Below are 25,232 nucleotides of genomic sequence, written 5' to 3'. Positions count from 1 at the left end.
AAGTGCAGCAAAGTAGCGCCTACTCTTACTATCCAGTGCAAAAGGTGTTTTACGCTAGATAGATGAACTACTCAAGCTGAAAAACATCTTTGGCCAGTTTGCGTCAAGGGGCTTAACCGGGCTGGATCAATTCAGACACCCATGTGCGTTAACGCAAAGCCCGTTTTCCTACCACCCCTAGTGCGGGATTTGTATCAATAACTAAACCCACTTTGAAGCAGACAGGGGGAAACGTGCAAATTTCTCGAAAAATATGATGTATGGTACATGTGTGCCAGGTACATCACATATCCAATGCATGGCAACCTTCCGGGTTTGTCTTTGTGTGGGAATTTGTACTGGAAAGGCGTATGTCCGCTAAAAATCCTATAATACCCAACACACATTCGATCTCTGCACCCTTGGGAGACGCTGTGGGTTGCACATTGAGGTCTGTTAGTGCCCCAGCAGAGGGGATCACATCTGCACCTGGCTTCTCTTTGTAGATATGGACCTGCCCTGCGCTGCATGAAAGATTAGGTCAACCGATGGTCAATTTAGAAATAGATAATGTTGCCGAACGAGCGTGGGGCGCGGAAAAATCAAGGGTCCCGTGCAACAACTATACGACCTCCCGTGAAAGGCCGGCCTGCAATTACTTGCATGTAACAAGGCGGGTCCGTTCACTCGCTGCCCCTCTCCAGCCGAGCAGCGAACTCTGAAAAACTCCAAAGTCCTCATTTGTGGGGATTTGGCGCAGGGCCGCGCAGCAAAGTGAAGTTCTGGCAACGAAACCGGCTCATAAATCTGGCCCTAAGTGTTCCTTCAAAAAACTCCTCCATCAGAGCATCAGCCCGCGCTTTCAAGCCCTTTACGCCTACTTTGAAAAACCAACTTACACAACATTGCCAAGGCCCTCCCACAGGCTACAAGCTTCACCGGCCCTGCTCTGTTTCGTCTTATTCTAATCTTGCTGTTGTATCTGACAATGAGAGAAAACTTTTTTTTAGAAAGTGGTGTTTGACGTGGATTGCGTCCCAGTGGCACGTGTCCTTATCAGAAGTCCAATTCTTTTGAAATGTTTCGATTCGAGCTGCCCAGCCTCGACAAAACCAAACTTATGCAACCATCCCACAATGAGTGGCTACAAATTCTTGTGTGTATTTTCCCAGAAGTTTTGGTTGTTTGCTGCTGCAGTGGCGGGTGAGTGCTGGCAGCAATGAACCCAGGGCCGGTTGGCACTGCCATGGGCTGAGTTGGCAGAAGAAACAACCTCTTTATCTAATGAACAAAAACTCTGGTCCGGGTCTAACTTTTAGGTTTTGCAACATGATGCTCTAAATCAGAGTGTGCATATCTCTAAACTGGTGCAAAACAGCAACACAGATGAACTCCCTAGCCTGACATTTAACCCTGAAAGTCAATTACATTGATGATTGGAGTAGAAACTCGAAAGCCACCTGAAAAGGACTGCCGGACTCCGAAATCAGGTTAATGCAAGTTTCTTTTTTATTCATAAGATCCCATCTTACAGCCTCAACTCCCGTCCGCCCACACCGGCTCCCACTCCGCTCTACCCGCAACATTCAAACCACCCCATAACATTCTACATTCTGACCCCACTTGGTCACCCGCATGGTCGCGCAGCAGGGCGCACTGCGAGTACATCGCGTGTACATACCCAACACATCTCCTCCCTCATAACAACACTTACAAAAATAACAATAAACAAAATTACATAAATCGTTTACATGTCTTAAAATATTTGGTGAATGTACATGACCAAACTATACTTATAATACTTATGCATACTAATTTCAGTACAGTCACTTCAGTGCATAGTCATTGAATTTCTTAGGTGATTTAACATTTCTATTGGATCGTCTACGATGATTAGCAGGAGGATCCCAAGTTCCGGAAGAACGCATGCCATCGACGTGTTTACTGAAACACTCGTCAGCTTTATTCACAGATCTAGACGGGGATAATTTGTTTTTGTTCCACCATTTACCATCCTCCAACTTAACGGCACTGTCTCCTACTTTAATTATCTTCCTACAGTCACTAAATTTGGATTGGCCTTTCACCAAGAGCCTCGGAAGCTTTACCCTTACTAGATCCCCCACCTTCCAATCAATCTTGCGGATGTGACACCTTTTATTTGAATTAACAGCAAGCTTAGTATCTACCTTAGTTATATATTTCTGTTGCGCAGCTAATCGTTTCTCCATAACACCTTCAACTTTATGCCATGGCACACCAAAACGACCCATCCATTCTCTAGTTAACTTTGTGGACGGAATGCGGCTGCGTAGCAGGACAAAGGGCGAAACTTGAGTGTCTGCATTGTTCGTGGTACGCACTGCCCACAACAATTTTGCTAACTCTGATTTACAGTGAAGACCACTAGAATACTATCCTTGAGTACCCTATTGAACCTTTCCACAAGCCCATTGCTACGAGGATGGTACAGTGACGTTTTAGTATGTCTAATGCCCAAAAACTTCATAAACTTTTCAAATTGTGCCGATGTAAACTGAGGACCATTATCAGTCAAGATCTCATCCGGAATACCTTCCCTAGGGAAAATGCTTTCTAACCACTGGATCACATTGTTAGAGTCGGGAACTTTAACAAACTTCACCTCTGGCCATCTGCTGTAATAATCAATAAGCACCAAACCATAATCTTGGGACCCATAAGACAAGCTCACCGGACCTATAATGTCTATTGCAAGTTTATTCCAGGGTTTATCTGGAACCCTGATGGCTTCAATGGCGCTTGGCACAGTAACTTGGGACTTGTCACTAACGGCACAATACACGCAGTCCCTGACAAAATGCTCTATGCATTTATCAACACCAGGCCACCAAAATCCTTCTCTGACCCTTCTCTTCATAGCTCGAATTCCAATGTGGCCTTCGTGCGCTAAACCTAAAACACTCTTTCTCATGCTATCTGGTACTACTATCTGCCTCGACCTAAATAACAATCCATTGATTACAGATAACTCATCAAAAACATGTTTGTACTTGTCTCTTAACTCATCATTCGAGGACCACAAAGACCACCCTGTGGTTACAGCATGCATGACAGATTTCATATCCTGGTCTGTCTCACACGCCTCCCTCCACTCCTGTTCATCCAGCGCACCATCCATAAGTTCACTTACTGAACACACCACAATGAATTATCGCCATCTTTGGAACCAATTTCTGTTGATATTTCTACAGAAGAATCAGAGCCAGACAGTCTAGATCAACGGTACTCAAAGTACGGCCCGCGGGCCGCCAGCGGCCCCACGGACCTAGCTTGGCGGCCCGCGAGACGCACACCAAACGCCACATCATAATGGCAGCAGTATGTAAACATAGAAGAGGGCCGCAGGAGCATGCTCCCGCGGCCCTCCTCTATGTTTACATACGGCGGCCATTGTTTATGGCGTTGCCCTGACGATCCTGGAAGCCAAAGCCCCATAAAAGTCAGCGCTTGCAGCTAACTTTTATGGGGCTTTGGTCGTCTGCTTCCTGTCACCGGCTCCACGTCTGCTGCCCGCCTGCCTGCCTGCTGTTCCACATTTGTGGCATCTTTACAGTGCTTTGAGTCAGGTAAGGCTCTTTGGTTATTTATTTATTTGTTTTTAATGTAGTGTGTGTTACTGGGGTAGGTGTGAGAGCAGATTGCGCTGTGTGTGTGCGCTGTGTGTGTGTTACTGGGGTAGGGGTGAGAGCAGATGGCGCTGTGTGTGTGCGCGCTGTGTGTGTTACTGGGGTAGGGGTGAGAGCAGATGGCGCTGTGTGTGTGCGCGCTGTGTGTGTTACTGGGGTAGGGGTGAGAGCAGATGGCGCTGTGTGTGTGCGCTGTGTGTGTGTGTTACTGGGGTGGGGTGAGAGCAGATGGCGCTGTGTGCAGATGGCGCAGTGTGTGTTACTGGGGTAGGGGTGAGAGCAGATGGCGCTGTGTGTGTTACTGGGGTAGGGGTGGGAGCAGATGGCGCTGTTTGCAGATGGCGCAGTGTGTGTTACTGGGGTAGGGGTGAGAGCAGATGGCGCTGTGTGCAGATGGCGCAGTGTGTGTTACTGGGGTAGGGGTGAGAGCAGATGGCGCTGTGTGCAGATGGTGCAGTGTGTGTTACTGGGGTAGGGGTGAGAGCAGATGGCGCTGTGTGTGTTACTGGGGTAGGGGTGAGAGCAGATGGCGCTGTGTGCAGATGGCGCTGTGTGTGTTACTGGGGTAGGGGTGGGAGCAGATGGCGCTGTGTGCAGATGGCGCAGTGTGTGTTACTGGGGTAGGGGTGAGAGCAGATGACGCTGTGTGCAGATGGCGCTGTGTGTGTTACTGGGGTAGGGGTGAGAGCAGATGGCGCTGTGTGCAGATGGCGCTGTGTGTGTTACTGGGGTAGGGGTGGGAGCAGATGGCGCTGTGTGCAGATGGCGCAGTGTGTGTTACTGGGGTAGGGGTGAGAGCAGATGGCGCTGTGTGCAGATGGCGCTGTGTGTGTTACTGGGGTAGGGGTGGGAGCAGATGGCGCTGTGTGCAGATGGCGCAGTGTGTGTTACTGGGGTAGGGGTGAGAGCAGATGGCGCTGTGTGTGTTACTGGGGTAGGGGTGGGAGCAGATGGCGCTGTGTGCAGATGGCGCATTGTGTGTTACTGGGGTAGGGGTGAGAGCAGATGGCGCTGTGTGTGTTACTGGGGTAGGGGTGAGAGCAGATGGCGCTGTGTGTGTGCGCGCTGTGTGTGTTACTGGGGTAGGGGTGAGAGCAGATGGCGCCGTATGTGTGCGCGCTGTGTGTGTTACTGGGGTAGGGGTGAGAGCAGATGGCGCTGTATGTGTGCGCGCTGTGTGTGTTACTGGGGTAGGGGCATTGTTTTGAAAAAGGGGGTGGGGTGGTTGTTCCCCCTCTAAGCCCCGCCCCCTCTAAGCCCCGCCCCCCGCTGTCACTTCAGTGCGGCCCTCGGCCGCAAACCATACTGCAATTTTGGCCCCCGAGAAAAAGTTTGTGAGTACCCATGGTCTAGATAAACAGTCCGCCAAAATATTTTTTTTTCCTGGTATATACTCTAACTTAAAATTGTGCTCACACAATTTGTATTGCCACTTGGCAATTCTTGGAGTGGCTTTCTCAGCACCCTTGGCAGTGAAAAGTTGAACTAGAGGCTTGTGATCCATCCTAACAGTAAATCTAGAACCCCGGACAAACTGTTTAAAATAATTGACGCCCCACCAACATACCAGAGTCTCACGTTCGATCACAGAATATGTTGCTTCAGCACCTTTCAAACTTCTTGACGCAAATGCTACAACTTCGTCCTTACCATCTCTCCTTTGCAATAACACGGCCCCCAACCCTTTCTGGCTGGCATCTGTCATTATAATAGAGTGATCCCTGGTATCAAAGGGTTTCAAGGGAATCGCTTGGGCAATCTCTTGTTTCACACTCTCAAATTCGCGGTTGCAATTAGTATCCCATACAAATTTAACATTCTTCTTCAATAGATTCCTTAAGTTATAAGGCTTTTCTGAGCAATTTGCTACAAATCTGGCATAAAACTCTATCAGCCCCATGAAAGACCTCAATTGGTCCTTGTTTTCTGGACACACAAAATCATGAATGACCTTGACCAAACTTACTTTAGGTTTGATACCTTCAGCTGTTAATTCGAAACCTACGTAATTCACAGCAGACTCACCAAATCGGCACTTAGCAGAACTAAGAGTTACACCTTTCAATTTCAGTATATCTAGTACACGACTTAGTCTCTCGTCATGCCCAAACATGTCTTTGCCATAAACTAAAATATCATCCTGAAATGCCTTCACCCCACTCAACTCTTTAAACATGCGCTCCACTGTTCTTTGAAATACAGCTGACGCAGACGGCAACCCAAAAGGCATACGCTTGAACTGAAATAAGCCAAAAGGTGTGATAAAAGCTGTGTAATGTCTCGAGCTAGGATGCAGACTAATTTGATGGTAAGCGGATGTCATGTTGAGTAAGGAAAATACTTTACCATTTTTAATAGAAGATAGCATTTCCGAGATGTTGGGTAGAGGGTATTGATCCACCCAAATTTGGTCATTGAGATTGCGCAAGTCCACACACATTCGCAACGATCCATTTGTCTTGCGGGCTAAAACTACAGGTGCGACCCAATTCGAAGACTCAATTGGTTCAATAATGTCTAGAGTACACAATTTGTCTAATTCTTTCTTAAAATCATCTTTTAAAGTGAGGGGAGCCTTCCGTACCTTGTGTACTTTTGGTTGCGCATCCTTATTGATCTTAATCTTGTGGGCAAAACCCTTGAATAGACCCACATTGCTATTAAATATTTCCGGATAACGTGATTCCCATTTTTCACACATGATTGAAGCCACCTGCATATATTCATTTCTCATCACAACTTGTTCAGGATTATTTGGATCTAACACCAACTTTAATTTACCCTGATCACACCATCCTAAAAGGCATGTGTCATCCTTGGCTACATAAATTGTAGCAGGCATAATACTATCTTTAAATTTGAGTTCTGCTTGAAATTCAACAACCACATCAATTGACTTCCCTCCATATCCAATGGGATGAATTAGTGAAGGTTTTAAGCTGACCCCTCGGGCTCTAAACAGGTCATTCCACATGGTCTCACTCAAAAGTGTGAATGGAGAACCTGAATCAGCCATCATGTGAACCTGAACACCATCTATCTCAACCAAGCAAAATGGTCTTCTCATACCAGAGTCCCTTACCTCACCAATCAGGGGTTCTTTGTCATACACCATGAATATTTCTCCTTCCTCGCTACTAGAGGAAGAGTAATTATTTGTAACAACACTGTTAACCTTGTGGTTAAGTTTGGACACGCTGGATTTACAAACCCTCGCAAAATGACCTTTCTTGTAACATTTGGCACACATCTTATCCAAGGCTGGACAAAATTTGGCATTACCTAAGTGAGTAGTACTACCACACCTATAACACTCAAGATTTTTCGATACATTTTTTCCAGTCTTGCTATCTGTAGGCAGCGGTGCACTCCCACTCTTCATGTTCCTATTTTTGTATTTAGACTTAACTGCCAACACCTCCGAACACAGCAATTGGTTTCTGCTGTCCGAGATTGACATTTGTTCCATGAACGACACAGTGCTTTCAATTCTGGTGGCAATCTCTAATGCTTTCTGTAAAGTTAGGTTGGGGGTGGATAATAATGCTTCCTGTATTTTCTTATTATTGTTTTTTTCTACAAGTTGGTCTTTTATCATTTCTTCTTCAAATTATTTGTAATCACAAGAAACAGCCAAAAGTCTTAAAGCCCCTACATAACTGGACGCAGATTCACCTTCAGATTGGACCCTCTTGTAGAATTTATGTCTTTCCAAAGTGACATTCCTGCATTTTTTAAACCTCGAATCAAGCGAGTTGATCGCAGTTTGGTACTCATCCTCTACACCGTCACCTTCCCCTTCGATTGCTAATACAGGTACTTTAGGAATATACTTTAAAATTTTGCGTCCTTCATTACCAAACAATGTCTTAAAATTGCAAATTTCCATTTGTGGGTAAAGGTTTCACCCTCCAAGGCGTCCAAATACGCCTCAAATGCCTCTTTCCACTGCTTCCAATCTGCATCAAGTAAAGCCGGATTGGCAACAAAAGGAGGAGGAGGGGCGATAGACTGCTGCATAATGCGCAAATGGAGGTATTTACAATTTGTATGAGTGCTAAAATAAAATAACAAAAAAAAGAAGAGTAAAAGGCGTGTGTGTCACCGAAACACGCTAATAATTTATCCCAATATATGCTGATTACTTCAATTACAGACTGTGAAGTGGCGGCTCCATTAATAAACAAGTCATTTAAACTGCTTCTCGAGGTGTGCGTATCACCGTAACACGCAAGCAGAATATAGAGTACAAAGTGAAGCGCAGCGCAAAAGGAAAGTACACTCCAAATGGTTGCCGAACGTTCCCACAGCTCGGTTAACCAATCGTAGATTAGTTGGGGTGTGCGTGTCACCGTGATACACACGTTGAAAATGCAGTGCAGAATGTTCCAAAGATGGCCGCCGAAGTGTCCATGCGATGTGGATGCTGCGGTCTAGTTTCCAAGAAAATGTACTCCCAGAGCGTCTGCTCCTAAGATGGCCGCCGAAGTGTCCATGAGATGTGGATGCTGCGGTCTAGTTCCAGAAAAACGTACTCCTAGTGCGTCTGGGACGTTTATGCAAGCACAGCCACCGTGGAAAATCCCAACGCGAAGAGATTGCTGTTGTTTCCTTTGAGGTACACAGTATGACAGGACCGTCGGCTGAGTATTAGTACGGCTGGCTGTACCAGAACACTTGACCGACACTATGTACAGAAAAATTTCTGTACACGGAAGGAGAGGCTGTCGGCTGGAAACCCTCGGCGCCACTGAAAAGGACTGCCGGACTCCGAAATCAGGTTAATGCAAGTTTCTTCTTTATTCATAAGATCCGATCTTACAGTCTCAACTCCTGTCCGCCCACACCGGCTCCCACTCCGCTCTACCCGCAACATTCAAACCACCCCATAACATTCTACGTTTTGACCCCACTTGGTCACCCGCATGGTCGCGCGGCAGGGCGCACCGCGAGTACATCGCGTGTACATACCCAACACCACCCTTTCTTTGAATTATGTTGGCATCTCCATGACCTCTTTCGTAGCCTTGAACTAGAGGTGTGCCAAATTCTGGATGAGTTCTTCATTAGTCCCTATTGCCAAGGAGTCAAAAAGACCCGGGAGACTCTGCCTTGTCCTTTCCCTGTATCACAAGGGAGTGCTCCGAATAATCATTGCACCGTATTCATCCTTATAAAGTACTAGGGGGCACACTTACCAAAAAGTCTTGCAGCCGGTAAGTCACCTGGCTGTGCTGCACTGCGTGACAGGGAAATGGCATGAATGTGATTATCTAACATTATAGGGCACATTACCCCCAGTCCCTCCAGTCCTCACCCCATTCATTGCTAATAGAGATAAACCTATCTCCACAACAGAAAAAAGAACACAAGGAATGCGGAACCCTTACCCACACCCTCCCATTGGGAGTACATAATGTGTACTTATCAAGCATTCCTTCGGTTTTTTTCCTTCACTATGGCAGAATGGTACGAGGAATGGAGGGAGCTGCTCCTGCCCGGCTGGAGTGACATCCATTGTCACCTGGCCGGTCCTACAGCAGGGCAGTGAGGTCCATGTTCTTGAAGGCGCCTCCCTGCCTGCCGGGCTCTCGAGGAGTGGCGCGTTCGGTGGGGGCTGGGCCGCTGCTAGAGGGGTCGGTCTTCTCCAGCCCAGTGGTGCTGCTTCTGGGTCATTGGTGTCCTGGCCGCCTCCAGGGATGCAGGCCGGCCTGAGAGGCTGTGCACAACTGTTCCACTCGCTGCCCGACGTCCGGGTGGGACAGGGCATCGCTCCACAGGCGTGAGGCTGCTCAGTCCCGCACCAGGGCTGCGTTGATGGAATTTTCCCTGTGTTCTGTTGTGATAATAAGCAGGAAGCCCCAGGGGTGACTACTGAAGAGCGAAGTTCTGCTTTTCTGTTTGATTGTCCACATTCCTACAGTCTGCGCAGATCTTCTTTGGCTCTCTGGGGTGCTTGGTCTTTGCCATGCGGAAGCATACGCATAAGAAGAGGCATGCTGAGGTTACTTCTTCTGCCCCCATATCTTCTTCATCGTCCTTCCTTCACCTCCTCCTTCAAAGAAGCACAAGGAGGATGAGGAGGCCTGTTTGAAGAGTCTTATTAAGAAGACCTTGCTTGAGATGGTACATGCCTTCCGGCCTCAAGGTGCTGTCCCAGTCTTCGGGGTCCGCAGAGGAGAGGCTGGGACCTTAGGAGCAGAAGGGGAAATATATCTCAAAGGACATGTTGCCAGACCTCATTATGCACATTAAAGCTAACATGGGGTTCCCAGATGAAGAGATGCTGGAGACTGCTGGAGACTTCATCTGGGTCCTTGCTGCATCCGTTCCAGAGCACGACACCAGTAGATGTACCTGGGCACCCTATATCCAGGAAGTTCTCAAACGTGAGTGGGAGGTTCCAGATAAAATCCAGTTGCCCGCTTTATGGCCAAGTTATACCCATTGCAGGATACCCAAAAGGACTTGCCGGACTCCATTCCGATTGATTCCTTTGTGGCCAGTTCAGTGGGCAGGACATCTTTGGCCGCGGATTCGGTAATAAAAGATCCTGTAGACAAGAAAGTGGATCGGTCCTCAAAAAGGAATATTCAGGGGTCCATCTGACTCTCAGAGCTGGTATCTATGGCAAATATGTGGTATAGTCACTCATTTTAGATTAGAAGTCCCTGTATAGGGCCTTGTATAAGTCCTTGGATGTTTAGGGTTGCAGGAGCATATCGAACACCAAGTGGAATACCTTTCGGATATGTCCTTTGATGTTGTGCAGGCTTTGGTGCTCTCTGGTGGGGCCTGTGTGGCAGCTCACCGTAACCTGGTTTTGAAAGACTGGAGAACAGATGCCGCCCAGAAGTCTTCCAGGGGTTTGTGTTATTTGAGGCTGAGCTTGAGGAGAAGCTTCACAAGCTCTCCAAGGAGAAGAAACATTCCTTCTCTCTAAAATCAGTTTCTGGCAACAAGCAGCCTTCTAGGTGCAAGCCATCTTTGCGTCAGCCATCAAGGAGGCAGTTTGTCCTGTCTCAGGGGAGGTCTGTGGCTGGACGTGGTCAGGAAAATCATGTCTTCCCTACTGATGTCTTGTTCTTGACTATATGGTGGCTCAGGACTATGCAGAAGTGATTCACCTGCAGTTCAGATGCTTGGGTTTTGGACATCTTGCGGCACGGCTACAGGATAAAGTTCGGGTAGATTCCTCCTTCTTCAGGGTTGCGACCAGCTCCTTGGCCCTCCACCCTGGTGCAGCGGCTCTCTCCTCCAGAAGCGGTACATTCTGGAGGTTCCTCCCTTGGAGAAGGGCAAGGAATTCTACTCCATCATCTTCCTGGTTGCAAAATTCACCGAAGGTTTATGCCTGGTTTTAGAATTGAAAGCTCTGAACAAGTTTGTGCGTCATGTCCCCTTCAAGATGGAGTGTTACAGCGAATCATCCCATTGGTGATCAAGGGTCATCTGATATGTTCTCTGGATCTGCAGGACGCATACTGCCGCATCCCAGTCCATCCATTCTCTCAACTATTTCTGAGGTTCTGTGTCCAGAGAACTCATTATCGGTTCTGCCATTCGACCTTCGGTCTACTCCAAATGTTTTTACCAAGTTGGTGGCCCCTCTAGTCTCCTCTCTCCATCTCCAGGGATCCACCTGTCCCCTATCTGGATGACTGGCTGATTCATGCCCCGTCAAGGGAGCAGGTTCTTCAGCACCTTCAGGTGGTGTGTGCTTCTCTCAAAGCCCACGGTTTTCTGATAAACTGGGAGAAGTGTCAGCCGATTCCTTCTCAGGATCTGACCTTTATTGAGGTATGGTTTACCCCAAACTCAACAGAGTCTTCCTTCAATCTTCCAGGGTGGAGGCCATGATGTCCTTTGCTCTGGAAGTAATGGGCCTGTCGTGAGTGCTGGTCCTCAAGTGGCTTCACCTGTTGAGGTTCATGGCAGCTGTAGTTTCATGGTGGTCTGGGCTTGGTTTCACCTCTGGCCTTTGTGGCTCCATCTGGTGTCCATTTGGAATTCACGCTCCAGAGACTTTGAGATGTTAGACCCAATGTCTCCCACAGTGATTCTGGAGTTTGGATGGTGGACAGGGCGGGCCAAGCTCTCCAGGGAGGTTACCTGGCAGCCGGATCCTCAACTGGTACTGATAACAGATTCCAGCACCCTTGGTTGGGGGCGACTCTGGGGGACAGGTCTCTGTAGGCTCGGTGCTCTCTTCAGAAGGAGAGAGGCTCATCCAATTGGAGAGAATGGATGGCTGCTTTCTGGGTTGTCATGGGTTTTCAGCATCTTCTGCTAGGGCACAACTTGGTGGTGCGCTCAGACAAGCAAGTGACAGTGGCGTATACCAACAACCAGGGGGGAATCTGTTCCAGGTCTCTCAATGCTGTGGCCTTCCTCTTGTTACAGTGGGGGAGATGCATCTTCAGTCTCTCGTGGCAGTCCATGTGAGGGTGTGAACAACAGGTGGCAGATGCCCTTAGTTGGTTCTTTCCTTTCTTTCAGGAACTCTCGCTCTCCCGGGAAGTGTTTCTTCAGTTGTGCAGGAGGTTTGATGTCACTTTCCTGGACCTATTTGCTTCCTGGCTCAGTGCACAGGTTCCCAGATTGAGGGGGTCATTCTGACCCTGGCGGCCGGTGACCGCCAGGGTCACCGACCACGGGAGCACCGCCAACAGGCTGGCGGTGCTCCCAAGGGCATTCTGACGCCGCGGCCAGAAAGGGTAAACTGGCGGTCTCCCGCCGGTTTACCACTGCCCTACAGAATCCTCCATGGCGGCGGAGCGCGCTCCGCCGCCATGGGGATTCTGACACCCCCTACCGCCATCCTGTTCCTGGCGGGTCTCCCGCCAGGAACAGGATGGCGGTAGGGGGTGCCGCGGGGCCCATGGCATGCCAATGGCATGGGCACTGCAGGGGCCCCCGTAAGAGGGCCCCACAAAGTATTTCAGTGTCTGCAAAGCAGACACTGAAATACTCGACGGGTGCAACTGCACCCGTCGCACCTTCCCACTACGCCGGCTCCATTCGGAGCCGGCGTCCTCGTGGGAAGGTAGATTTGCCCTGGGCTGGCGGGCGGCCTTTTGGCGGCCGCCCGCCAGCCCATGGCAAATCTCAAAATACCCTCAGCGGTCTTGTGACCGCGGAGCGGTATTTTGACGGGGGAACATTGGCGGGCGGCCTCCGCCCCCCGCCAATGTTAGAATCACCCCCTTTGTGCTTGCACCCAAAAGGACGGGGCCTGGTGGATGGATGCCTTTATGGTTCCTTGGCCAGATCATCTGCTGTATGGCTTCCTGCCAATTGCTATCATTCCCAGACTTCTGACTCACTTGATGGGGAGGTCCGGTGGTGATTCTGGTGGAGCTGTTTTGGCCTTGGTGTTCTTGGTTTTCAACTCTCAGGTTGATGATGGTTTAGGGTCCATGGATGATTCCTTGCTCCCCTTCTCCTCTGAGGTCAGTACCATCTCTGGATCTCCCGCTGTTTCAGCTTTTGGTCTGGAAGTTGAGAGGAATGGGTTGCAGCGTAAGGGACTCCCCTGCCATTTAGCCGTGGCCATTCAGCAGTCCTGGAAGCCTTTGAAGGTAAAGTGTTATGTCAGGCAGTGGGGTAACTTCCAGCACTGGTGCGAACAGTTTGGATACTCTCATTTGGTGTGTTTCTTTTTGGCTGTGCTGCAGTTCTTGTGGGATGGCTTGGAGAAACATTTGTCGGTGTCCACCTTACGGGCTCAGTGAGTGGCTATTAAGTCATTCCACTCTCTGTGGGGGAATCTGGAGGCTGTGGATGATTTGGTGGCTTGTCTGTTGCATAATGTTGATTACCTGTGGTGAAGCCTCTTTACCCTTTTGGGATTTGATGTTTGTTAGACTGATCTTGGAAGCTTTGGTGGCTGCCCCTTTTGAGCCTCTGGAGTTGTCTGACATTAGGTTTGTCACATTCAAGGTGGTTTTCTTGATGGCTGTCACTTCCGCCAGGTGCATTGGTGAGCTGGGGTTGCTTATGGCCCGAGGACTCTTCCTGCCTGTTGCGCTTGGATTCTGCTTTTATTACGAAGGTGTCTTCCCAGTTTCATCATTCCCAGATGGTGGTTTTGCCTGCATTGGTGGCATAGTCTGCAGGGGTCGGGCACTTGGATTGATCTTTGCAGGAAGTGAAACAGGCTTGCCAGATCTATTTGGATCCAACCAGGTCCTTTCTAACGTCTGATTCCTTGTTCATGCCTTTTCGGACCTTCTCCATAGGGGACAAAGCCTCCTCTTTGTCTATCAGCAGGTGACCCAAACAGGTTATTGAGTTGGCCTATTGTTTGGCTGGGGTTCCTCTTCCGACTGGGGTGCAGGGGCTATCATCCACAGTGATGGCAGCTTCCTGGGTTGAATTGCGAGGAGGTGTTCATTTTTTAAATTTGCCAGGTGGCTACATGGGCATGTACTAACACCTTTGTTAGGAGGACACACATTTTGGCCTGGGAGGCATAGTCCTCTTTCTATGTGTGCTGCAGAATGCACCACACATACACAGAGGAACAAAATAAGGAGAAATAACAATATTTTGGCGCATTCCCAGGTTTACCAGGTTTGGTAAATCTGAGAATGCACCAAAATTCATGGGAGTTGTGTGGGATCACCCACTCAATGCCCATGGAATGCCTGCCTTGCACAGAGTAATGCCACACAGCGATTTGTGCTGCGTTGCATTACTCCATATTTTTGGAGCCACGCTAAGTGACTTTGCATGGCTTTAAAAATATAACTTAAGGTTTGCATCATACATGTACCATTTTGCGTGGTGCAAGCATGACGCAAACTGCTAATAAATATGCTCCTAAGGGATTAGATTTACAATTCCTACTCCAATGCAACCCATTTTGGGGAATGTATTGGACACTAAAGTGGTTAAAATTACGATTCCCACACCAATGTAAACCATTTTGAGAAAGGTGTTGGACACTGAGGGCCTCTTTACGAGGCTGACGGTCCATGGACCACCTGCCTTGCAGTGACAGTCGGACCGCAGCAACTGTGGTGGTCCTACCCACACATTACAACCCTGGCCGGAGGACTCACCAGGGGACCACCGTCCCCGCCAGGAACATCGTTCCCATTGGTCTGACGGCATCTGATTTGTACTCAGCCACAGCAGCACAGCCCCGCTGAATACAACTCATCTTTCCGCCAGCCTTTCCATGGTGGGGACCGTGCATGTCACATCCGCAGTTTCCACGCACTCCCTCTTAAGTGCTTCATTACATATTTGCATTAAATATATTCAGCAGGTCGACTTTCATTTTCCTATGTGTGGAGAATTCATGTAACAGCACCAAAGCATATATGTACAAGCAGAGATGGATATTTCCATCTGAATGTACATTAAAACTTTTGTTTTTCACCAATATGCCCAGAAGTACAGGCCATCTTTGGGGCGAGGCATGCGGTGCAGGCGCTCCTGGTGCCGACTTTAACTGGGGGGGGGGGGGAGTGTAAGGGGGGGAGGTGTGGGGGGGGGGCGCTGTGTTTAAAAATAACTATTGGTTTAAAAGCTCCTGACCTTCCTTGTGCCTCCAGCAGTTTTCAGGCAACAGTAAAAATTTCAAAATAACTCTGGTGATTAATGTTTCTACTCCTGAGAGAGCTGTCTAGTGGCAGTTTTGACTGATCATAAAGTAGCGGGAAGGGTTAATGTGCCTGAGGCAAAGAATGTTTACCATGCAGATAACAGAACTGAGTGTTATTGAACTATGAGTAGCGCTATTGAAAAATGAAATGTATGTCAGAGAGGCGCAATGGAGAGATGACTGTTGGAGAGTGGCAGTGAAAGAATTCATGGAGATGGGTGTCATGGGGGGGGGTCAAAAAGACTTGCATTGCTAGCCGGCAGTGCTAAAGCCAGACGTGCACTAGCACATCTGGTAAGCTGTGCCATATGCAGGCTACCAGGCAACGTATTAAACTAAGATTCGGGCGCATCTGGCAAGTGCTCCAACTTTCCATGTCCCCCCGGGGCAATTTGGTATTACAGAGGGTGTCTCAAACGTGTGAGTGGCTCCTTCAGTAACACAGATTGGACTGGTACTATGCATGCACCAGTGTGATTGCAAAGGGTCTTATCTCATATGCGTGGTGGTGCGGCCCTATGCAAATATGTAACACTTGGAAACAGTGGCTGTGCATTCGTGTGTTGTTGCAGACATGGATGCAATGGCAAAGAGCTTTCTTGGGGTACTAAGTCCCTGTGTCTTGATTTGGCAGCCAACCAATCAGGTTCCTTCAGGTCCCTTGGTACCGAGACAGCCGGTGGGAAAACAAGCACTTGAGGTCAATCAAAATTATGTAATTGTTTTAATTTGTGGTCCCGCAGAACTCCAGCGAGAGACCAGTTTACCAACCTTCCAGGCATCTCTCTTTTTTGTAACCTTAATTGCTCGAAAATGGCTGATCAGATTTACAACAAATCACAAAAAGCATGCTTTCTGAGTAAACCTTTAGATTTCTGCCAAATATGGTGTAATTCCTGTGAAGCTGGGCCCCAATATTCTAATGCACCCCAAAATTCAGATCTCAAAATTTACCTCTGACGGCTCAATCACCCTGATCTTGCAATAAGAATCAACACCCCTTTCAAAGTTAGGCCCAGCAAATATTAACAGAGTAATAGAATAACTGGGTCCACTCAATAACTGAGTTCGAGATCATGGGACAAGTTAAAGGGTTTATGACAAAATCTCAAAAATCAAGCGGTACAGATTAAATGTTATAAGACATTAAAGCACAAATGCAGAGCACATAATCAGAATAATTCTAAGTCCCAAGTGAACATTAAAGCTGATACAGAGATGGGCAGCATCCCTAGAGGGGAAAAACATCTCACACAAATTGACACTCTCGTAAGGAACAGGAAAGTCACCTGACTCATCCCCAAGTGACAAAACAACCTTAGACAAATCAGAGAAAATACATGTCACATTAATGCTCATCGAACTATGCCATGTTTACAGAAGCCTCCATCGCCTTCTGTGCCGGACACGCACAGCATTATAAAAGAGTTTATGAGACAACAGCTCATACCCCAGTATTCTCTACTAGGCCCACATCGGACTATGGCAGAAGGACCTTCAGATTGTTACATCAGCGCACCAAGAAAGCTTCATTCACAGCACATGCACCCAAAGGAAAATAACCAAACACGTTGCAGTATCTGGGCTCTGTGAAGACTGCGGCGACTTAGGGACTCAAACAGGACAGCTAGGATAGCTGTCCTGGGTTTGTCCTATCTAAGTGGACTACTTTTATGAAGCACAGCTGCCCTGGGAATACAATGAGGGACAGAGGTTTCTGGAAAAAGCCCCAAGGGTCTACCTGAGGCAGCCGGGACATAGGACAACTGTCCTAAAAATCTCCCTGAGAAGCTATATGAGAGGCGTAAAGGTTGATGTTGGCTTCCCGGACTTGCCTCTTGTAGTTCTTGATGGCAGCAGAATAGATCCTCCTCCAGAAGTAGGAACAGCACCAAGCGCATTGAAGCCCCTGCAGGTAGATCTCATTATACCAAGTGGCAGAGCGGAGGAACCCAAGAAAAAGAGACGTAAGTGAGAGCCGTACCATCCAGGGCGTCTGTAATCCAGGGGAAGACTCCGATCGGCATGATAGGTTATGTCATGTTATATGTTATGCTATGTGTTGCATTGTCTGGTGTTTGTTACGACATTTGTTATGGGGTGTATGACCTGTTATGTAATCATCTGCTATGATATGGTTCATGTTATCTCATATGTTGTGTTATCTCATATATGTTATCTCTTGTGTCATATGTTATATTATCTGTTATGTTTCTTATGTTACATGTTACGGTATATGTTATGTCATATGATCTCCTAACTTATATGTTGTTATCTTTGTATGATCTGTTATCTTTTATGCTATTTATGTTTTATGTTGTGCTATATGTTATAATATATATTATGTTATATGTTCTACCGTTTTGTAGAGAACGCTATCATCTGGGCGGGTGTCCTGGCACTGAGCAGCTGTGAGTGCAGCCAAACCAGGGGCCTAGTGGGACTCCAGGTTCGTCCGCTTCTTGTGGCCGTGAGCAGGTGGCTCTCACGTGTATCGGCAGGCCGTTTGACACGCTAGGAGCGATGCAGGAGAAGGCTCGACTACCAGATCTGTTTTTCTGTATGCTTGAGGAGTGGAACACGGACGAGCCGAGGTGTCTGGAAAGTCTGTGTAACCAGACTCAATTGTTGATATATGCTGGGCACTGTTATCTAGTGCCTTGAAAGTGTGGGCGAGGAGTTTGAATTGTGCTCGTTTGTGTATAGGGAGCTAGTGGCACTCTTGTAGGTGTAGTGTGGAGTGAGATGGTGATTCCGGATGCCAAGTTCTGAATGGTGTTTAGCCTTCTGGGGAGTTTTAGTTGATACCAGCATTGAGGGTGTTTCCATGGTCCAGCTTGTTTGTAACAGGGGCATGCATGACCGTTTTCTGGATGCTGATCTTCCACAACATCTTATGGAAGTGTGAGGGGGTGATGGCATAGACTTGGGCCGACATGTGGAGTTTGCTGTTGATGACGATCCCGAGGTTCTGGGCATCAGTACTGAATTCACAGTATCTGAATCTAGTGCACAAATCTAGCCAAAAGGAAAAGTTGTGATACTTACGACACAGGATAGGCTTATCGGATAAAATGTGTCCACTGAAAACAATGCTCGTCATCACTTTGTGCTCTCAGTTCCTGAAGATACCACACCTGCAGCATTTACAAACCAAACCTTAATCCCAGCAAGCATCTCTGGTATTTGTCCTTGGATCTGCTCTGTTTCTTTTGCTTCGCTCAAAGAATTTATAAACAGTTTGATGACGCATGCCTGGTGTGTGGCACGGATCCAAAGAAAATTTATCAGTTTAGTGTATGAGATTCCATTACCAGCAGCGCCATGGACTGACTAAGGTTCTCCATTCTACTAGACTGACGTTATTATGCATTCAATCAAGAACATACAATATAAGATGCATGTACTACATATATATTTTTTTCACACTGGAAAAAAAGCAAAAGTTACAGGGACATTATAGATAGGAAAAAAAACTAAAAATTCACTTAAAAACCAACAGTTACAAGGGCTCCCATTTTAAACGTACAAAACAATACAAAATCCGCTGTTATAGTTAGCGTTATATCAAGTAACTATAACTTGTGCACCTGCCCTGCACAGTTTTCTCATCAATAATTGTACTGTATATGCTGCTGTGATATTATCAATGATGTTATAAAACATGCCATGAGTGCTGTAATATCTACGCAGTGCATGAAGAGGGTGCTAGCTATAGTTACCTTAGGGCATGAGTGTGTGACATGGGGTTTGGAGCACAAAGGGGGCAACATTAAATATATATAATTAGGGGGCTGCACGGGCCCCTCTGGGGACCACCACCTCCCTAGGGCTACCTAATAAAAATTGTTGTGAACCGCCTCCCCCTCCACCCCCCCCCGGATCCCAGAGACCACTACCTCCTCGGGACAGCATTAAAAAAATATATGGGGTAGCCTCACAGACCCCCTCAGTGACCACCATCTTCCTGGGGCTACATCATAAAAATTGTTAGGGGGGCATGTGGCCCCCCCAGATGCCAGGGAACTCCACTTCCCCGGGGCTACATTAAATAAATATATGAGGGGCTGCCGGACCGCCCCGGGGACCACCTCCCCAGAGCCAAATACTTATTTTTAAATAGGAGAGGGGCCATGTGGCCCCCTTCCCATGGCCAGTTTTGGCTCCGGGGACCCCATCCCCTGGGCCCCAACCACATGTTCCTGGGTGCCCTGGCCCCACCCAGGGCACCCAGTATAGTCTCATGGGGCCCGCAAGGGGAGCCTCTAGGCCCCTGGTGTCCCACCGGCTCATGTCTCCTGCGGGAGCCGGCGTTGCTCCCCATGCAGGGAGCTGCTGAAAATAGCAGTCCCCTGTGTGCGGGGCCAATACTTTCATCTCTTTCCCTGCACATATGTCTGCAGGCAGGGACAGAGATGAAATATCTACTTTCAGTAAGCAGGAGCATTTTTAAAGCTCCCGCTTGCTGAAAGTAGAGTGTTTGTTTTTGCTTGGTGGGAGCTTTCACTGTAATTGCAATTATGCAGGGGGGTCCACATGGCCCCCCTGCATAATTTATTTGTTCAAGCCGGGGGAGGTGGTGGGGCCCGGGGGGTCCACTTGCCCCCCGCTTTAGTTTATTATTGTAGCCCCAGGGAGGTGATGATCCACGTGGCCCCTCACATAATCTAAAATTCAGCTTCGGGAAGGTGGCATTCCCTGGGGCTTTAATAAGCCCTAGGAGGGGGCCCTTTGCACTCCCCTCCTTAATCATCAAAATATATATGCCCCAGGACCTGGCCCACCCAGGGGAAAAGTAAAATGTAAGCCTGGAAGACCGTGCTTGCTTCTTTTTTTTTAATTCACGACGAAATTTACAAATTTCACCATTAATTGAAAACAAATGCTTTTTTTACCCTGGGGGGGGCCCCTGGAGGAAGGCTCGAGGGGGTTAGGGTAAATTCACATCACGCCCATTTCTTTTTTTTTTCCATTTGTTTCTCAGACTCTGCTTCAGCTTGGTTGAAGTGTTGCCAGCCTATAGATCTCTGCACGAGATTGAGAGAATTTGTGAAGTGTTTGCGCCTCTAGTTATACAAATTTGGTTTTCCTTCAATATCTCCAAAACTACTGAACGAATTTACACCAAATAACAAAAAAATGTGATCTACGGACCGAAAGCTACCTTTCTGCCAAATTTGGTGTAATTCCATCCATTGGTTTGGGATATAGTCATGTTCAAAACCCCTATGGGAATTAACAGGGGAAATACACTTTTTTGACCCCCCTTTTTCTTGGACCCCGCTTAACGGATCAACCTGAAACTTTCCATGCCCAACAAGACCCTTGGGCATAGTTTTTTTTTTTTTTTTTAATTTCATGAAGATTCTTCAAACAGTGCCAAAGATATAGCAAACTCAAAAAATATGTTTTCAATTGAAACTAAGGGGCTCATTTTGACCCTGGCGGTCTTCTGACCGCCGTGGTAAATGTAGCGGTCCCACCATCAGCAGGCTGCCGTGAAGACCACCACATTAATAGTGTGGTTGGTTGACCTCTGCCAACCTGCCACATCTCCACTCATACTGCAATGGCGGTCTGAACCACCGGGCCGGAGATGATCATCTCCGACCCGCCGGTCCACAGAAGACGGCCGGCTGTATTAGGAGCTGGCCTTTCGACATGGTTTCCGTGACAGTCGCACCGCCACGAAAACCATGGCGGAAGGGCTACCGGTGGCAGTAAATTCCTTCCCTGTCACTGGTGGAGGGCTCCCACAACCCCTCCCACCAAACACTAGAGCCCCCTCCAGCAACAGAGCCACCCACCCCACTTCTAACATAGTGCCCCCACCTCCCCTACTGGCACTGCACCCTCACCTCTCCTTCTGACATAGCGCCCCTCTCGCCACATACATGCACACAGACACCCACATGCACCACGCATACATCCATTCACAGCAACATCCATACACGCATTCACAACTCCAAACATACACACATTCACAGCTCCATTCATGCATGCACTCACACCCATCCAAACACGTATCCTCACACGCACACACACTGACATACAGACACGCATACACACTGAAATACAGACATGCATACACACTGACTTACAAACATGTATACAACCACACACACACATTCATGCACACACGCAGACATCACACACTCAAACACACACACACACCCAACAACCCCCACCTTCCCCCACCATCCCACACCCCTCCCCTGTTGGATGATCACCTTACCTGGTCCAGGGAGAAGGTAGTCCGGCAAGGAACGGAATGGGGCGCTTCCACCGCCAGCAGCACCCCGCCAACAAGACACAGCCAGGCCATATTATGGCCCATAATATTGTGGGCGGTGTCTTTATGGCAGGGCAGGGCCGGTGGTGGAAACGCCAGAGTACCTCCACCCACCAGCACGACTACTGCCGGATTTCCGCCCAAAGTGTGGCGGAAATCCGGCTGTACCCGTGATATGACGGGCAGGAGACCGCCAGCACTGGCGGTCTCCTGGCGCCCGTGGCTTTGGCGCCAAAGTCATAATGAGGGCCTAAGTCCCAAATATAGCTAGCTACTGCATGTGAAGTGCGCATGGGTATGTCAGTAGATTGGAAATTCCTGGAGGTTTGGTCCAGGATTATAAAGTCTTCAACTCCTGGACAGTGGTTAGATTCCCTTCCAGACTGGCAGAGAGTGTCATACTCTACCAACAGCCATTGTTGATGTGGTATTAAGTATCCCTGAGATGGACCCACTGGAAAAATGCATCAACAACAAATTTTGTGAAGCCCCATTTTGGGAAGTTTGGTCTTTTCCATTCTTCGCTGGCTTTTCAAAAACATCCTTGATCGGATATCCACCCATCCATCCCTCCTAATCCACACATGGTAGTCAACACCATCTAATCTTCACTTGACCATCTCTCCTTTCAATTGTAATAGGCACATCTCCCTTTCTCAAAGAATAGATACTATGTGTTGTCCCAAAGTGATGCATGCTGAAGACATGACACTCGAACCTCTTCAAGAGAACCTCAAAGAGTTTATGATACTTGTTGGGACTGGTAGGGTTGTAATCAACCCAACAAACTCAACAACGTTTGATTAAACAAACAAGCCACTTCTTTTGAGAATCTGACTAATGTATGCTGGGTGGTCTAAGAGCAACTATAGCAACACAAAAAGGTGATGGACGGAATGCTGAACATTTTCAAACATTCACCCCCTAGTCACAGATCTGAGATTAATCAGTCATTTTTTTGCTAGCTACGTCACCCGAGTTTGGATCCAGCCATATGCAAATCAGTCTTAACCCTGCTCCCCATGGGAACAGTCCAGGCCGAACTGCCAGGCCAGGTCCTCCCTGCACTGGAAACAAGCATCCTGTGACCGGTTTCGGGGATGGTCTAAGAGGACAAAGACCATGCCTGACCTAGTTTGAACCTTTGTAGAGAAGAGTGTGTGAGCAAGCTAAACAAGGTGCAGGAAAGGGCTTCTTTAGCTCAAAGTGATCAACCAGTTGGGGGTTCATATCACTTCTGATCTTGTATCATCTGAAGAGTTTAGAAGAGGACCTCTAGAAGAGAGCACTGAAACTATAATAATGTTTAGAAGTCGGGAAGAATTATTCTGTAACACCTGAAGATTTAAGAAGAGGTGCTCTATAGGAGGGCACTAAACCTAGAATAGCTTTTGGAGGTATGGAAAGATTATTTGTATCATCTGAAGATTTTAGAAGAGGACCTCTAGAAGAGAGCACTAAAAATATAATAGTGTTTGGAAGTAGGAAAGAATTATTTGTATTATCTGAAGATTTTAGAAGAGGTGCTCTGGAAGAGGGAACATAAACTATAATAGTGTTTGGAAGTAAGAAAAAATGTTCTTGTGTAGAGTGTGGAATGTGAGTAAAACTACATAAGGAGGAGTGGAATCCCAGAGTATGTTGGTTCACATGACCTCTGGTTTAAAGTTCATGGTTAAGATGAGTCAAACATATCTAATCACTTCCAGGAAGAGACTCTTTGATCTGCCCAAATGGACACAAACATGTTTTCGATATGTTGTCATTCTCTGGAAAACTTAGGGGAATTAAGACAATCCTCGGTCTGCAAGAATGTAGGGAACTTCCAAGAATATTTGTTTCCCACAGATTTTAGAGTACAAAATAAAGACATAATATAGAATGGCTCCAAACAAGTCAAGATCACACCAAATCCAATCAATTAAGAGCTTTAATTAATCACATCGCTAAGTCGATGAATGGTATGGGGAATCAGTCCACAGAATCAAAATACGCTGCAATGTAGGCAGCAAGCAAGCCCAATAAACAAGAACAAAGCAATTCATTCCACCAACAATTTAGCGGGAAATAACACCTGTAGCAATTCCTAAAGAGGAAGCAGCTGCTGTGTTCCAAAACATCAAACAAGCACTGATGTTGGCACAAAGACCTGCACATATATTACCCCATTGAGTAATGTTTTGTAGAAACTAGCTTGGTAGATTTGCACCCATGATTTGAATAGATGTAATCATAACTGGAGCAGTGGCCGCACCAGGCCTTCACCACAGGCCAACCCTCACGCTCATGGAGCTGTCTCTTTGAGGAGATGCTCAGAGCAAGCTTGGGCAGATGAAAGGTGCAACCACCTTGGAGTAGAGATATGGGGTCTGAGAAGAGATACCACTGTAGGTATGGCAACCATAAAGAATCAATGCACGGGTATGATCTCACTGGAAGGCACCCGGGTGGGATATTCAGATCTCTGCCTTGTAGGTCACAGCAGGATGCCTACGTCAGCAGGCATTCAGTCACCCCTTGTGCTGGCAGGAACAAAGAGCTTTGTTTCTTGACTTCATCGCCAGTTGCTGTGTCCGGGGTATAGGGTGAACAGGCTACATGGACACGGTACAGTGATAATCTATTCTTTATTGCTGGCAACTGCTCTCTGTACATATGATCCTCTGCTTCTGGGGGAGATTGCCTCCACCCATGCAGTCCCTGATTTGTCCTACCTTGGAATACCTTGCTTTTATCCATGATTTCTGTCCAGTTCTTCTGAAAGAAAGTGGTGTCCTGTCTGTGAGCCTCACAGGATTCCGCCCTGCAGGCTCTTAGTATACGTCTCACCAAGTGACACTCTATTTCTTCCTAAAGCTGTGCTCTCCACACCCCCTCCACCCCCACCCTGAGAGAGGGGAACGTGCACCATTCTGGCTATATTTCTTGCTGCAACAAGATCACAACTTCATGGACTACGTGCCCAACACGACAATGACATTTGTGCATTGATATAACCAGTGCAAGTTGAACCATTATCTCATTGTGCCCTGATGAAGACCTACAGCCAGTAAGCCACAGCGAAACGTGTCGGCTGCCCTAACATTTCCAGATAGTTCAAATTCCCTGTAAATAAAGATGCTGGTACAACTGAAAAGCAATTTGTGTGACTGATTTCACAACTATGAAGGGTTACACATACCAGGATTTCATGAGCCAAGGTCTGCCAGAGCACCTGAGACCCCAGAGGCGCTCTGTAGCCTGCAGACCTTACCGAAAGGGTGGATTGTGAGTGGCTGGGGCACAGTGTCGCCCACCTTCCCACCGCTTCTGTCGGTGACCAGCTTGTCATGTCCCTGACATGTTCCACAGAATGAATTACATTGAGGGCAGTAGGACCTCGGGGACACCAAACTGACCCTCTGGACATAGGACACCACTTCCTGGAAAGGGCAGGGACAGGAGGTGAGGCGACAACAAAGGGCAGGTGGCTTCTGGACAACAGTGGGGTGATATGCAGAGGGGCCACCTGCCCCGGAAGTAGATGAATACATGTCCAGAGGGGAAGAACCGAATAAAAGCGGAATTATTGACCCCGCATCAAGGGTGTGTGCACGTGCACTCATGAGGTCAGCTTGGGGCATCCTAACGAACCATTCAACACAAAGTGAGGCTGAGGAGACCAGGGAAGCGGATAGGA

This window comes from Pleurodeles waltl, chromosome 11, assembly GCF_031143425.1.
Source record: "Pleurodeles waltl isolate 20211129_DDA chromosome 11, aPleWal1.hap1.20221129, whole genome shotgun sequence".
Classification (NCBI taxonomy): domain Eukaryota; kingdom Metazoa; phylum Chordata; class Amphibia; order Caudata; family Salamandridae; genus Pleurodeles; species Pleurodeles waltl.
Note: the sequence above shows the minus strand (reverse complement) of the source record.